This window comes from Cervus elaphus, chromosome 4, assembly GCF_910594005.1.
Source record: "Cervus elaphus chromosome 4, mCerEla1.1, whole genome shotgun sequence".
Lineage (NCBI taxonomy): Eukaryota > Metazoa > Chordata > Mammalia > Artiodactyla > Cervidae > Cervus > Cervus elaphus.
In genome coordinates this window covers 49,698,332-49,714,446 of record NC_057818.1, presented here as the reverse complement: position 1 = coordinate 49,714,446, position 16,115 = coordinate 49,698,332, and the positions used below count along the sequence as shown (strand labels likewise).

The 16,115-nt window shown below is 39.6% G+C and overlaps 1 long non-coding RNA gene across 2 annotated transcripts in view; it reads left to right on the top strand.

The window, feature by feature from the left end:
- LOC122692018 overlaps positions 1-16,115 on the top strand; it is a 59,505-nt gene that overhangs the window by 317 nt on the left and 43,073 nt on the right. The gene's annotated exons all lie outside the window — the stretch shown is intronic.

Here is a 16,115-nt window from a genome sequence, read left to right as displayed (position 1 = left end):
AAGCTCGCGGGTCGGGCTGACTGTGAGGCCTCTGCTGGGAAGACGGGGCTGGGAGGATGTGCGGAGTGTCCCTGAGGAAATCACCGCCACATCTGCTTTCCCCACCAGCTCTGGGTTCCTCTGCCTCCACAGTCACAACTCGAGAATCCCCGCCTTCCGTAATGGGAACTTCAATTTACTGGGGCTTAATGTGCATCCTATTGCTAAGTGCCCGCACACATGGTGGTACTAAGTGCTCTCAAAGCCCCATTTTACAGATGACGCCTAGGGAAGTAAAGTGTCTTGTCCAAGGTCACAAATGTAAATGATAAAGCAACAATCAAAGGCAGATTTTAAAATGAAAACCCACCACGACCGCGACGACAGTAATTTTTAAAAAACCGTGTCTTCCCATTTAAAGAGTGGGTAAGCAGTCCTGCAGAGGTTCGGCGAATTGCTCAAGATCCGAAAGCTTGTAAGCAGCAAAATTCTGCATCTTTTCACTAAGCCTCTCCTGACTGGTGTGGGGGTCTGGCGGGAGGAGAGAAGAGAACTATGACGGGCTCTGGTGCCTGAACCCTAGAGAACTGCTCCACAGTCTCCTGGGAAGTTGTTCCCTGCTCAGAGGGAAAAGGGAACCTGCTCTCCTGGCTACCTGTGAGGGAAGCTCAGGAATTCTCAAGAATTCCTTGCTTGTTACAAGAGATGCCCCAGCTTCTTGAGAACAGGTCTTTCTACTATAACCTGATACATGCTTTCCTGAAAAACCTGTAGGCCTGCAAAACAGTGCACTGTTAAAAATAAAAAAGCTTTATGGGGAAAAAGAGAATTAGGGACAGCTTGCTGAAAACATATGCAACTGTATAATGAGTTATACAAAACCAGGAATGAATTCCAATAAAAATGTGCTCAGCCGTGCCACTTTTTTTGACCCCATGGACTGTAGCCCGCCAGGCTCCTCTGTTCAGGGGATTTCCCAGGCAAGAATACTGGCAGTGGGTTGTCATTTCCTCCTTTAGGGAATCTTCCCAACCCAGGGATGGTGCCCACGTCTCCTGCCTTGGCAGGCAGATTGTTTTATCACTGAGCCACCTGGGAAACCCTAATAAAAGTACAAGCTCAGTTAAATTTCCAGAGGGCATATGCACTTAGCAATACTTTCTGTGCCTTCTTTGCAATTTTAAAGACTGGGGCTTGTACCTCCTTCACAGAGATGCCGATCTGGAGATACTTTCTCATGGAGATTATTTTCATCAAAAGTAAAAATCTGGAGAATTCCCTGATGGTCCAGTTAGGACTCTGCTTCCACTGCCATGGGCACGGGTTTGATCCCAGTCAGGGGACTAAGATCCCTGCAAGGTGCCCAGGACTGCCTAAAAAAAAGAAAATCTGATCCAAGGTGTAGTCTTCATTAATCTGGGAAAATATTGTTGCAGTTTCTTCACCTGCTTTCACAGTTTTGCCACATACTATCTCATTGGAAAAGACCCTGATGCTGGGAAAGATTGAGGGCAAGAGGAGAAGGGGGCAACAGAGGATGAGATGGTTGAATGGCATTACCAACTTAATGGACATTAGTTTGAGTAACTCTGGGAAATAGTGAAGGACAAGGAAACCTGGCTTGCAGCAATCCATGGGATCGCAAAGAACCAGTCAGGACTTTGTGACTGAACAACAATATTATTGTAGTAAATGTTATGATTTTTGAAGTCACTGAACTATCCATTGTGGATCTAAAGGAAGACATTTCTGTAGAGTTGCAGCTTTTCCCTTTAATACCTTCTTTTATTACTAAGTCTTCCCCTTTAATTATGAGAAAATTTACCTCTGATTGCTTCAAAACATTAGCCTCCTAGAGAAAATTGCCTGTTAACCAATATGATGGTGATATGCTACCATCTTGTTTTGTTTACCAATTGTTTATGGGGTGATTCAAGTCAAAGAAGCTGAGCAGCAGAACAGGTGGTCTCCAAGCAGATGCCTAGACTTCAGTGAGGAGAACTTGGCTTGGTTCTAAATCTGGGGGACTCTGCGATGGGAATGGGGTGTGGGGTGGCATTTGTCAAATCCATAAAAAAATAATCCTTTGGATTTTGGTTGGGAATGTAATGAATAATTATTAATTTGGGGAGAGTCTATTACTTTGTAATACTGATTCTTCCGTTCTTGGATGTAAGTATAATTTTTTTCCTGGGATATCTTATATATGCTTTTTGGTTCACTGACTGGACTTGACTGTTTTTACTTTTTTACTAATGGCTGGGATTTTTTTTTCCCCCCAATCAGTTACTGCTGTTTTTAATGCTGAGCTTGGATCTGGCTACCTTGTTGAACTCACTCTTATTCGTTCTAGAATAGCTTGACAGATAATTCTCCATACTATTCTAGCTAGATGGCCCTGGTGTCCGGGGGGAAATAAAAGACAGCTTAATTTTTCCAATCTTTATAACTCATGTCTCACCCCTCCCCCTTTGGTTCAGAGTTCCAATACAGTGTTGAATGACAGTCATGATAATGGACAATCCTTGTCTTGTTCTAGACTTTTAAAAAGAATGCCCCTAAGGTTTCATCAAGTATGATATTTTCAGTACATTTTAAAAATTTATTCCTAACTGCTATGAAGTTTTTTTTCAGTAGGTATTGACTCTTATTAAATGCTTTCTATACATTTATTGATATAATCAGATGACTTTTGTGTTGTTAATATAGTATCATCCTCCTTTCTTTCACTGTGGCTGGATTTGATTTAATACTATTTTATTTAGAGTTGCTGTGCATTTGTTTTCATGAGTGGAATAGACTGACTCACGGTTTTCTTTCTTGCGCTGTCCTTGCCCAGTTATGACTTAAGGGAAGCACCCACTCCAGTACTCTTGCCTGGAAAATCCCAGGGACCGCGGAGCCTGGTGGTCTGCCGTCGAAGGGGTCGCACAGAGTCGGACTCGACTGAAGCGACTTAGCAGCAGCAGCAGCAGCATACTCTATGCTTTGAGGGAGGGAGCCACCTACCATTTCTTACACTCTGGAATGGTTTGTGATATATTAGAGGTATCTGTCCCTTGGACATTTGAGTGTCAGATCATTCATGTTGGGTGCCTTTTTAGTAGGTCTTTGACTACAATTTCAACCTCTTCTGTGGATATTGGTTTATTCAGATTTATTACTTTCTCCCAGAATACATTTTTATAATTTATATATGCCTAGAACAGTATTTTATCTGGGATTTCAGATTCATTGGCATAACTTTATGCTTATTATTTCTGATGAATCATATAGATCTGAAGTTATATTTCTTTTGGCTTTCCTGATGTTTATTTATTCCTTCTCTTATCCTTCTGGATCAGATTTGAAAAAAAAATTTACAGTTTTATTGGTCTTTAAAAAACTTTCAGCTTTCTGTTTGCTGAAATAAGTAGAAGATAATCCCTTTTACTTATTTTTTGGAGGGATATTTTATTTCGTTAATTTCTGCCTTGTTGACTCATTTTTTCCCATATTTGTATTTATTTTGTTATTATGTTTACCCCAGGTTTTGATATGTAGTGTTTTCATTGTCATTCAGTTCCAAAAGAATGTAATTTCAATTCCTCTTAACCCCCAAATTATTTAGAAATGTGGTTTTTAATATCTAGGTAATGGATTTTTCCTTGATTTTCTTTTTGTAGTTGATTTTTAATTTTATTTAATGAGCGTATTTTGAATGACATAAATTGTAGGAATTTATTGAGATTTCATTTTTGACCTAGTATGCAGCAGTTTTTGGTTTTGTTTTGGAAGTGTTCTGGGTTTGTTTTTTTTTTTTTTTAATTTAAATGGTTTTATTTAAGTCAGTTGTAGAGATCCTGGATGTTGCTTTTTGAACACAGACATGAAATTAACATGAAATTAAATAAACAAGCACTCATGTTTCTAGTTTTAAGCACTTTAGTTCTACATGTGGAATGTGGATATTTGAAAGAGATTTTCAACAGTCAACACAAAGCATGAGATAGCACACCCTGAATCAGGCTGGTCATCACCTCTGTCTTCACATTTATGGTCCTAAATTGGCTGGAGGTTTGTGTGTGTGTGTGGGGGGGTGCTTTTTTGCTTTTTCATTTCACAGATGATTGCTCAACACAGAATGAAATACACCAAAAGAAGAAAATAGTCTTTTTATACCTAGGGAAGAAGCTACTACTCTTAAAATGATCACTTCAAGGTAACAGACATCCAAATTGATGTGGTTGTCTTTGAAACTTCATCAGTAAATCATTTCTTGCACAGTAGGTTGGGCATTAACCCTGCATTTAGGATAGGTAGTGTTATGGAGCGCCGGCTGCTGTATACCAATATCAGTATCAAGTTCATCGTCAGGAATTAGAGACTGTCCCGGATACCAAGCAGGACAACACGTGCGAAAAAACAAAAAGTGAACTGCAGATAGGTCAAAACAAGCTACATTTACTCTTAGAAAATTATCATAAAATGTTATTGGATATGTTGTTTTAAACGCTAGCTTATAATAAAACACAATGGAATCTTCTATTTTTAACATCTTATGCTCAAATGGTCTTTACATAAGTTGTGTTTTAACAAAACACATTAGACAATATAGACACCCAATCAGAGAACAAACATTAGAAACTTGCCATTTGGTGAAGGTTATTCTTCTAGTTACTATAGAGCTCACATTTCTGTATTCATCAGCTCAGTAAATGGGTTGGACTGTCATCACATTAAAAATATACAAAATTGTTTGCTCTATTAGACGGTTTTTCAAGAAATATGTTTTCTTTAGTTTCAACAGATTTTTGACAACAAGAATCTTATTCAAAGAAGTTTTGCTCCTGTGTTGTTATTATTAGTCCAAGTGCTCTGAACACTCCCCCCTTTAAAGGCTTCCGGGAACTTAGTGTTTTTCAAGCTGTAAATTTCAATAGTGATGGTAGAAACCACACCTCAGAGGGAAAAGCAGTGCCCTTTGGAGTTATCATTCAAACAAACAAAAGAGCCCTACCAATTTGTCACTCGTCCGGTTTTACAGAAATTCCATTCATGTAACTTATGAAAATCAACCACAGTTTTACCATATCAAATGACCCAAAGAACACCACAGGTATCCAGGGGAAACAGTTCACCAGTGCATCTTTAGCTTGATTTTAAAGTCAATCTTTGAGACGATCTGGGTGCTGCAGTTCTCAAAGAGACAATCTTCCTATCCACTGGCTAAAGATTTTTCAAGTTAATGAACATTTCATTTTCCACACTTTTGGTATCAAGAGATTTAACCAGGAAAAAGCTCAAACCTCAGGGTTCAAACTATAGCATGGAAAAATAAAGTATACATCAAGCACCATCTACCTCCTTTGCTCTCTCAAAGACGTCAATACTCTATTCCAGTCAGGGGGTGGGGTGAAGAGGCTGAACCCTGGAGGGAAACTTCACCCAAAGGGGGAAAAAATCTGTTTGGTGGCTACTTCAAAACAAGTTCCCAAACTGTAGAAGGGACTCCAGTCCCTTTGACTTGCAGGAACCACACATAAGAAAAGGACAGAAAATACTACAAAGCAGGCTTATTTTAATTGCCCAGGGGTTTCCAATGCAAAGCACAACTTAAATGCATATTCCAAATTCTTGCTCCAAAGCCGGCTTCTTTGTGCACATTGTTTGGGCTCTCATTGACCCCAGGTCCAGATTAGGCAGCGGCTGATTCCTGCTTTACAGCCCCGCCGGCCTAATGAGGCCGGGAGGCGACCGGGCGCGAAGCGTCCTCGCAGCCCGGGCAACGGCTGGTTTACGGCCGCCAAGGGCCCTGTAGGTGGAGATCAAAGGATCAGCGGGCCGAGACTGCAAGAGAATTGACCCTAGGAAATGAGGGCCCCTCCCTCCGGCCCCAGCTTTGACTGGGCCTTGCAAGAACTTGCTGTGTGCATAGGGACCCTGGGTGGGAGCCCAGACCTGACCTGTGTTCTGTTTTTAAATGATGTACATTCCAGTTGTTGGGATAAGAGGTCTGATTATACAAGTTTATTAATGATCTAATCCTTAACTATTATGCCCGTCCTTTTTTCCCCCCTCTTTGATCTATTGGCTTGGGAAGGTGTAATAAAGCCTCCCATTATGAATGAGGCTATGTTCGTTTCTCCTCAGTGTTTGCTTCGTATATTTTGAAGTTGTTAGGTGCATAAGGGTTTGTGATATTAATATGACATAAGTGAATTATTTCTTTTATCAGTATGAAATATCCTTTGTTGTCTTTCCTAATAATTTTTGCTTTTAATGCATCTTTTTTCTTAACATTTCCTTTGTACTTCTTTTTTCATTCTTTCATTAATTTTTTTTCCTTTTCTTTTCCTGAGAGTTGATTTTACCATACAGTTTCATTTCTGATACACTATAACAATAGTTTGTATGAAGTTACTCTCTTATTTTTTTCTCCATATTCCCATCCCAACTTTCCTTTCTTCCTCCTCCTCAAAGACACTCTTTCTAATGTGTTTAGTTTGTGGTTCTTGGATATGTCTATATTCCTTTTTTTAAAATACAGTAGTTCTTTTGTGTCTATATTTCTAAAAGATGTATAGTGCTTTGTATATGTATATGTTTTTAATTTACAAAAATTATACCAACTACATTTCTGTTTTTACATTTTTTGCTCAATATTGTTTTAAGAGCATTCCATATTGTTTTCATATCTAGGTAATTGCTTCTGTTTGCTGCATAGCACTCTAATTTATCAGTTCACCATCCTTAATTATTCTTCTACTAATGAAGAAGACCTGCATTGCCTTGAATTCTTTGCTACTACAAACAATACTTCAATCGACGATCTTGTACTTATATCCTTTGGGATTTCAGTGAGAGTTTCTCTGGATTATATACCAAGATTGGGGTTGCTGGATCATACGATATACATACTGAATTATGCTAACCAAAGTTCATGATAGTTCCAAATTCTACATGTCCTCACTAATAGTAGTCCCTCGCTGACCTTTTAATTTTGACCAGTCTGATAGATTTAAAATGTCATGTTCTAACTGGCCATACCGCAATACAAAATAAAAAGTTAAAAAAGTTATAATTTTCTAACTGATTATGAAGGAAGTTGAGCATCTCTTCAGACTTGTTAACCAGTTAGACTTCCTTTTATGTTAATTGCCTATGCATATCTTTTAAAAATTTATTTATTTGGCCACACTGGGTATTCATTTCTGCACGTGGGCTTTCTCTAGTTGTGGTGAGCAGGGGCTACTCTCTGGTTGCGCTGCGTGGGGTTCTCACTGCAGTGACTTCTCTTGTTGCAGAGCACGGGACCAGGGCACTCAGGCTTCAGCAGTTGCAGCATGTGGGCTCAGTAGTTGCATCTCCCTGCTCTAGCACGCAGGCTCAATAGTTGGGGCATGGGCTTAGATATCCTGGGGCATGTGGGATCTTCGCGGACCAGGGACATGCATTATCAGACAGATTCTCTCTTTTTTTTTTTAATGACATAGTTTTCATTTATTCAAAAAGAAAAAGTAGAAGGAAGGTATGCCAACAACTTTACCCTTGATTCCAGGTATACCTTGGGCAAGTGAGTTGACAACTCTGAACCTCCGTTTTCTGAGCTGTGAAATGGGGACTTAACGATAGCTTAAAACCTCTCGGGGTTCTGATGTTGTGTAGTTCTGATTCCATTATTCAAGGCATGAACTGTTCTATTGGCATCATGTCATGTCTGTTTTTTATTACAATTTAATTCCTCACTCAAATTCTTAATAAAAATGTCAAAACAAATATGTTGAAAGAAGTTCTAATGTGTACTTTCAGCAGTTTTCCACATTGCAAACCTTAACTTAACCACATTGCAGGTTAAGTGTGGATTAATCTACTCTGACAAGTGCTTTTTTTCCTGGGTGGAGAAAACCATGGATATAGCCATTTCTGATAATTCTGTGCTTAACTCAACTTTCACATTAGTTTTGTCTTTAAATTAATAAACTCTGAAATTTCTGGATTATTCAGATCGATCAGAGATAGACAGATTTCCCTCTTCAGATTTCCGACCAGAGTAATGACCATGACTAAGACAAAATTTTTCAGGAAGTGAGATAGTGGACGTGCCTGTGCTTAATCCCTGCCTGTATCTTTTTCCAGATGTGCCAAGATTTTCCTTTGGGCAGTTCTGGTAGGATTATGTTGGGTTGTGTGGTTTGTCAAATAACACTCAGTTAAACAAGATATACATTTATTTTTGTATCCCAGAAAGAAGATGATTCATGGTTGACTGTTTCCATAGTGTTAGGGACTCAGGCTCCACCATGAGTTTCCTCCATCCCCAAATCACCATGTAGTCAAAGATGACTTATTTGTCTCCAGCCATCCTGTCCACATTCTGGACATAGGAAAGGAAGAAAGGACAGATAATCATGACATATCCCTCTGAGGACATTTCCTGGAAGTGATCTCATCACTTCCACTTGTATTCAGTGGATCTGAACATTGTTGCCCGGCTTTTTAGCTTCAAGAGATTCTTTGAAATGTAATCTTGATTCCAGATGGCTATATTCCTGGCTAATACATGAGTGTTTTGTTACTCAGAAAGAACTTTGTCAGGCAGATTCTTAACCACTGGACTACCAGGGAAGTAAGCCTATTCATATCTTTTGCCCATTTTTATGCTGGGGTTCCTGACGGAGCGACTGAGCATGCATGCATGCATTCTTAGATATTTGCAGGACTTTGTTGTATATTTGGATTTTAATCACTTTTTTTTTGAAGCTAGAAATATGTTCTCCTGGTTTGTCACTTATTAAACTTTTTCAATCATGTCTTTGCAGGAAAACTTCAATCTTAATATAGTCAAATCCATCTCATTATATGGTTTCTGTTTTCTTGGTTTAAACATCTTTATTCACTCCAAAGTCATAAAAATATTCTGCATTTTTCTACTAGCTGTTCTGGGTTGAATTATATCTCTTAAAAACAGATATGCTGAAATCCTTACCCCAAGTAGTCTAGAATGTGCTGTTATTTGGAAACAGAGTGGTTGCAGATGTAATGAATTAAATTAAGATGAGGTCATACTGGAGCAGTTTGGGGCCCTAGCCCAATAGGACTGATGTCCTTATAAGAAGACAGCCACTTGGAGACAGACACCCAGAGGGAAAAGTGCCATGTGATGAGAAAGGCTGAGATTGGAGTTCCGCAGTGCAGCTGCAAGCCGAGGAACTGCAAAGATTGCCAGCAAATCACCCAAAGCTAAGACAAAGCAAGGAAGGATTCCCCTGCAGATTCCAGAGGGAGCTTGGCCCCTTCACACCTCGATTTCAGACTTCTAACCTCCAGAACTGGGAGACAGTACATTTCTGTTGTGTTAAGCCACCCAGTTTGTGGTACCTTGATTTGCAGCCTTGTGAAAGGAATATGCTAGCTTTATAGATTATCTTTCATGTTTCGCTCTCTAATCCATTTGTTTGAACATTGTATTGTGGTGAAAAGTAGGGAACCAACTTTTCTTTTCTCCTTATAAAGAATCAGTTTTCACGATGTTATCCTTTAACAGTCCATCTCTTCCTTTCTGATTAGGACGCTTATTCTGAAATATCTCAAGGTATTTCATATACAGGTGTCTCCTGTTCCTTTGATCAGTTTGTCTGATCATGTGCCGTTCCACCTTTGTTTTCTTTCTTTCCTCTGGCTTTTTGGTATATCTTTTCAATAAACTATTTTTATTTATTTATTTGTTTGGCTGTGGCAGGTCTTTGTTGCAGCATGTGATTGAACCCGGGCCGCCTGCAGTGGGGGAATGAAGTCTTAGCTACTGGATCACTTGGATCATCAGGGAAGTCTGTTTGACTTCTTGATATCTTACTTGATACAGATCCTCTTATCTATTTGTGAGTCTTGATTCTGCCACACGCATTTTTTAATCCATTTATTTTGTTTCTAAAAAAAAAACCTTTCTGGAATTTGGGCTTGTGTTGAATTTATAGCTTGATTTAGATAGAAGAAACATCTTAATAATATTAAATTGTTGCATTCATGAACATGGTTCATCTCCCCTTGTTAGATTTCTTCTGTTTCCTTTAATAACATTATTATTTTCTTTTTTGGCCATGCCACGTGGCTTTTGGGATCTTAATTCCCAGACCAGGGATTGAATCCAAGTACTTGGCAGTGAAAGCTTGGAGTTCTAACCATTAGACTGCCCGGGAATTCCCTAAATTTTTTTCTTCATAAACATCTTGTGGATTGACAGATGAATTCCTAGATTACCTTTAAACTTTTGTTACTATTCTGAATGGGATCTTATTTTTTGTTAGAGTTTCTAGTTGTTTACTACCAGATCAGTTCAGTTCAGTTCAGTCGCTCAGTCGTGTCCGACTCTTTGCGGCCCCATGAACCACAGCATGCCAGGCCTCCTTGTCCATCACCAACTCCTGGAGTCCTCCCAAACTCATGTCCATTGAGTCAGTGATGCCATCCAGCCATCTCATCTTCTGTCACCTCCTTCTCCTCCTGCCCTCAATCTTTCCCAGCATCAGGGTCTTTTCAAAAGAGTCAGCTGTTAGCATCAGGTGGCCAAAGTATTGGAATTTCAGCTTCAACAACAGTCCTTCCAATGAATACCCAGGACTGATCTTGAGGATGGACTGGTTGGATCTCCTTGTAGTCCAAGGGACTCTCAAGAGCCTTCTCCAACACCACAGTTCAAAAGCATCAATTCTTCTGCACTCAGCTTTTTTTATAGTATAGAGAAGTGCTATTCATTTTTCCAGTTTGATTTGTTATTTGGCCAATCTGCTGACTTTCTGATAGTCTTAATGGTTTGGAGTTTCTGTGTGTGCATGTGTGCTCAGTCGTTTCAGTCACGTCAGACTCTTTGCAACCGTATGGACTGTAGCCTGCCAGGCTCCTCTGTCCATGGATTTGCCAGACAAGAATACTGGAGTGGGTTGCCATGCCCTCCTCCAGGGGATCTTCCCAACCCGGGGATCGACATCTCCTATGTCTCCTGCATTGCAGGTGCGTTGTTTATCGTCTGACCCACCAGGGAAGCCCCTGGAGTTTCTATATGGAATACCAAATCACATCCAAATAATGACAGTTTTGTCCTCCTCCCTCTCATCCCTTATATACATATTTATAGTGACTTATTGCAGTGACCTGGACCCCTAGGAGTGAACAGTATTGGTGATTGTATTATATCTTCCTTCTGATCTTAAAGGAAATGAGCTTAAGGTTCTATCTTAAGTGTGTGATGTGTAGTAGATTTTGGTAGATAGTCCTTATCAAATTATGGAAGTTCCTTTCTATCCCTAATTTTCTGAGAGCTTTTATCATAAATAGATGTTGAACATTATCAAATGATTTTTTCAAGGCATAGATGTGACCATCGGACTTTTCTCCTTTATTCAGTAATGTAGTACATTACATTAACTATCTGATGTTCATTAAAACCTACTTGATGATATTTTATTTTTCATACATTTATTGTATTTGCTTATCTAATATTTTATTTAGGAATTATATTTATACTTATAAAGTAAAATTGGCCTTTAATATTCTTTTCCCAAAGTGTCCCTATTCTGTTTAGGAGTCAAGCATACCAGCTTCATAAAATAAATATCTCTTCTTTTTTTTCCTTGTAATAAGTTATATACTGCAGGTGTTACTTGTTCTTTGAAAGCTTGGTAGAATTCCCCTGCTAAACTTTCTGGGGCTTCTTTTAACTAAAGTTTCTTTAATGACTGTTGGTCTCTTCAGAGTTTATTGTTTCTTATTTCAGTATTGGCGTTTTCTATTCTTGTGGAAATTTGTCTGTTTTGTCAAGATTTTCAAGTGCGCTGGTCTATGTAATTCAAAAATTTATTTTATCATTTGAAAATATCTCTATATGTAGTTCCCTCCTTTTCAGTTATGCATTTTGTTTTTATTTGCATCTTTTTTCTGTCAGTCTTGCCTGAAGCATTGTTATCTTATTAGAATTTCAAATTGCCAAGTTTTGAGGGGTTTTTTTTTGGTCTTCTCTGTTTTTTCACTCTATCAATTTCAGCCTTTAAATTATTTTCTTCTTCCTTTTTGGATTTTTCTCTGTTGTTTCATATTTAAGTTCTAAACTGAGGCTTCCTCCATTTGTTTTCAGTCTTTTGATAAAAACGTTCAAAGCAATGAATTACCCTTGAAACATTGCTTTTACTGCCTTTCAGTTATAGGATGCATTTCATTTATTTATTTTTGGCCGCACTGAGTCTTTGTTGCTGTGTGTGGGCTTTCTCTAATTGCACAGAGGCTACTCTAGCTGTGGTGGAGGGCTTCTGACTGCATCGGCTCATCTTGTGCAGAGCACATGCTCTGAGACGGAGAAGGCAATGGCACCCCACTCCAGCACCCTTGCCTGGAGAATCCCAGGGACGGGGGAGCCTGGTGGGCTGGTGTCGGTGGGGTCGCACAGAGTCGGGCAGACTGAAGCGACGCAGCAGCAGCTCTGAGACATGCCGGCTTCAGGAGTTGCGATGCTTGTGCTCTGAAGCTCAGGCTCGCAGTTGCGATGCATAGGCTTAATTGCTTCATGGCACGTGAAATCTTACTGGCCCAGGGATCAAACCCGTGTTCCCTGCATTGGCAGGCAGGTTCTTAACTACTGGACCACCGGGAAATTCCTATGTTTTATTTTCTAACTCGAGAGTTATTTGTATTATATTATTTAAGTTTTGGGGCTCCTGTGTTTTTGGTATCTAGAGCCATTTACACTAGGATGAATGACGATGGTATAATAGAGAGAGTCTAGAACACGCTGCCTCAGAAGACATTTATTTCACAAAACGTCGCAGAGTAGGTGGGTGGCCCCGCCCCAAGAGGTCATCAGGCCCCAGTTTTCTTATTGCCCTGCTCGAGGCAACATCCTGTCTCATATGGGTGAAGCCATCTTAGGGTCACTAAATCTGTTCCCCTCTATCAGAAAACAGAAGGCAGAAGTATGGAGTAGTTAGCTTAATTTTAAAGACAAGACTCAGAAGTTACCTACCTTACATCTGCTCTTATTCCACTGGCCAAAATTTGGTCATATAGCTACAGGAGACGATACTAACTAGGGTTTGGTCAGAAAAACAGAAACTGTACCAGTTATTTTAACAGAGAGAATTTAATATAAGGAATTAGTTGAGTTGGTGAATTAGATGTTGAAATGACAAAATGGGGATGTTGTATTAATCAGAGATAACAGATGCAGGCATTCACCCCCTAGGACTGAGGCAACAAAGGGAATTTCTAGTTGTTTACTGTCGTTGTTGCTTAGTCCCTAAGTTGTGTCCAACTCTTTTTCAACCCCATGGACTAGAGCCCGCCAGACTCCTCTGTCCATGGGATTCTCCAGGTAAGAATTCTAGAGTGGGTTGCCATTCCCTTCTCCAGAGGATCTTCCCAACCCAAGGATCAAACTCGCATCTCCTACATCGGCAGGCAGATTCTTTACCACTGAGCCACCAGGAAAGCCCTGTTTACTATTATGTGAACGTCATAGAGTTATTATAATTATAATACGGTTATTAGAATCTAGAAGGTTGAAGGAATACTCCTGTAGAGCCGGAACCCAGGCCTCTGACGAGGGGACAGCTGGTTTCAGTGTTTCAGAGAGAGAAAAATGAGACTGAGAATGTGGAAAAGACAGGAGTCAGCTGCTGCCATCAGGGAGAAGAACTGCTGCTGGAGTAATGCTGACAGGAACAGCAAGCGAAACAGGAAGAAACATGTACTTTCTCCTTCCAGCCTTTTGTCTTTCTTGTGATCCCTCCCAGCAGAATCAAATAGAGAGCTGGCAACCTCAGAGCCAGAAAGTGGAGTGTGAAAGGGTGGGTTTGGGTTAAGAAACAATTAGTCATGAAGGCAGTTAACCCACCCTTTTGACTACTCAGCATCCATGCATACCTTTTTTTTGGCTGTGCCACGCAGCAAATGGATCTTAGTTCCCTGATCAGGGATCAAACCCACGCCCCCCACTTTGGAAGCATGGAGTCTTAGCCACTGGACCACCAGGGAAGTCCCATATGTATCTTTCTACACACATTCAGACTTCCACTTAACAACTATAAACATCATGTTTCATCTGATCTTGCACAAAGATGCTCTAATCTATTCTCCAAACAGGGGAGATACAGAATTCCTCCTGTCATATTATCCATTTCTGTTTTGCCTTTCTTATTATTCTCCTTCCAGCATTCATTTGGATTGAGTCTGCTCCCAACATTTCCGTTTTCCCCTCTATGCTATATTGAAAGTTTTACACTTACTGTCTGTTCTTTTAGTGCTTACTCTAAAAATATCATCATGTGCATTCTACAAAATCTTCTCCATTTATAAGTTCTTCCAGATTTTAGTTCTTTTTTAAACATTAAAATTTGACATTGTTACTGTACTTTTGGTAGAGTTTTGATATTTTTGGTATGTTTACCTCATGCTTTTGGTTACTTTTTCTTTTCTTATCATTCTTGTGTTTCAGAACTTCATTCTAGGATTAGTTTCCTTCCTCCCAAAGTATATCTCTTAGAAATTCTTTTGAAAAGGGTATTTTGGGAATTAATTCCTACTTTTTGGTTTGTCTAAACAATCATTTTCTTTTTGTTTTTGAAAGATATTTTGCTGGGCATACAGTTCTAGTGTGACAAGTTATTTTATTTTAGCCCTTTGAGGATCTCATTCCACTATCTTCTGGATTATTGCTATTGAAAAATAAAAAGTAATGCTTGGGTTATTCAAATGATATTCTCTTTAGTGGGCTAAAGTTTACTAATTACCTAGTGTGGATATTTTTTAAAAAATATTCTGCTTGGGATTCATTGGGTTTCCTGAGTTTGAGGAAGAATCTTTCTTATCAATTCTGAAAAATTTCCGGACATTATCAAATGTGCTTCCCTCCCTTCCATTATCTTTTTATTTATTTTGGCTCTGCTGGGTCTTCATTGCTGCCCGGGCTTTTCTCTAGTTGCAGCAGGCAGGGGCTACTCTCCTGTGATGCACAAGATTCTCACTGCAGTGGCTTCTCTTGTTGAGAGGCACAGGCTCTAGGCTGTCTTCAGTAGCTGTGGCTCCCAGGTTCTAGAGGACAGGCTCAGTGGTTGTGGCACAGCATGTGGGATCTTCCCCTACCAGGGATCGAACCCATGTCTCCCACATTGGCAGGCAGACTGTTTACTACCAGGGAACCACCAGGGAAGCCCCTATCTTTTTAAAAAAAATCACAAATTAGATGTATGTTGGACCTTCCCACTCTGTTCCATATTTCTCAACCCATTGTTCATAATATCCATCATTTCTTCTCCCTATGCTGCACCCTGTGTAATTTCTTCAAATATATATGTGTTCTAGTTTCTTCTCCTTTCAATGGTGATATAATCTATTTCATTTGTCCACTGGGTTTTTTAATTTTCACATATGTAATTTCTAGTCTCCCTTGTTCAAATCTTCCTTGCCAGTCTTGATAGTCTGTTTTTTCCTTCAGTATTTTCAAAATATCATCTTCGATTTCTTAAAACATTTATTTTGTATTCAGTACCTTATAATTTAATATTCATACCAGCTCTGAGTCTGATTCTGAGGTTTGTCACTTCTGTTTGTTAGGTTTGTGGAACTCATGTTCCTTGGGATTTTATCTGTGGAAATTCTTTAAAGCCTGGGTTTAAAATGCATTTTCCTGGGTAGAGTTAGTGTTTACTTCTGCCATGTACCTGTGGGAATAGCTAGCTTGGGTTGTTATTCAACCCCTCAGTCATGTCGACTCTTTGAGACCGCATGGACTGCAGCACCCCAGGCTTCCCTATCTGTCACCATCTCCCAGAGTTTGCTCAAACCCATGTCCATTGAGTCGGTGATGCCATCCAACTATCTCATCCTCTATCATTCCCTTCTCCTCCCACCTTCAGTCTTTCCCAGCATCAGGGTCTTTTCCAGTGAACCGGCTCTTCCCATCAGGTGGCTAAAGTACTGGAGCTTCAGCTTCAGCATCAGTTCTTCCAATGAATATTCAGGGTTCATGTAGCCAGTTTAGGACCACTCTAAAATTTTGTCTGGAGGTCTTTCAGGCTACATAGATAGTACAAATTTAGATTTTAAACACACAGGAATATGGACTTACTGTTACGAATTCTCAGGGGAAATTTTTCTCTTGCTTTACTCAT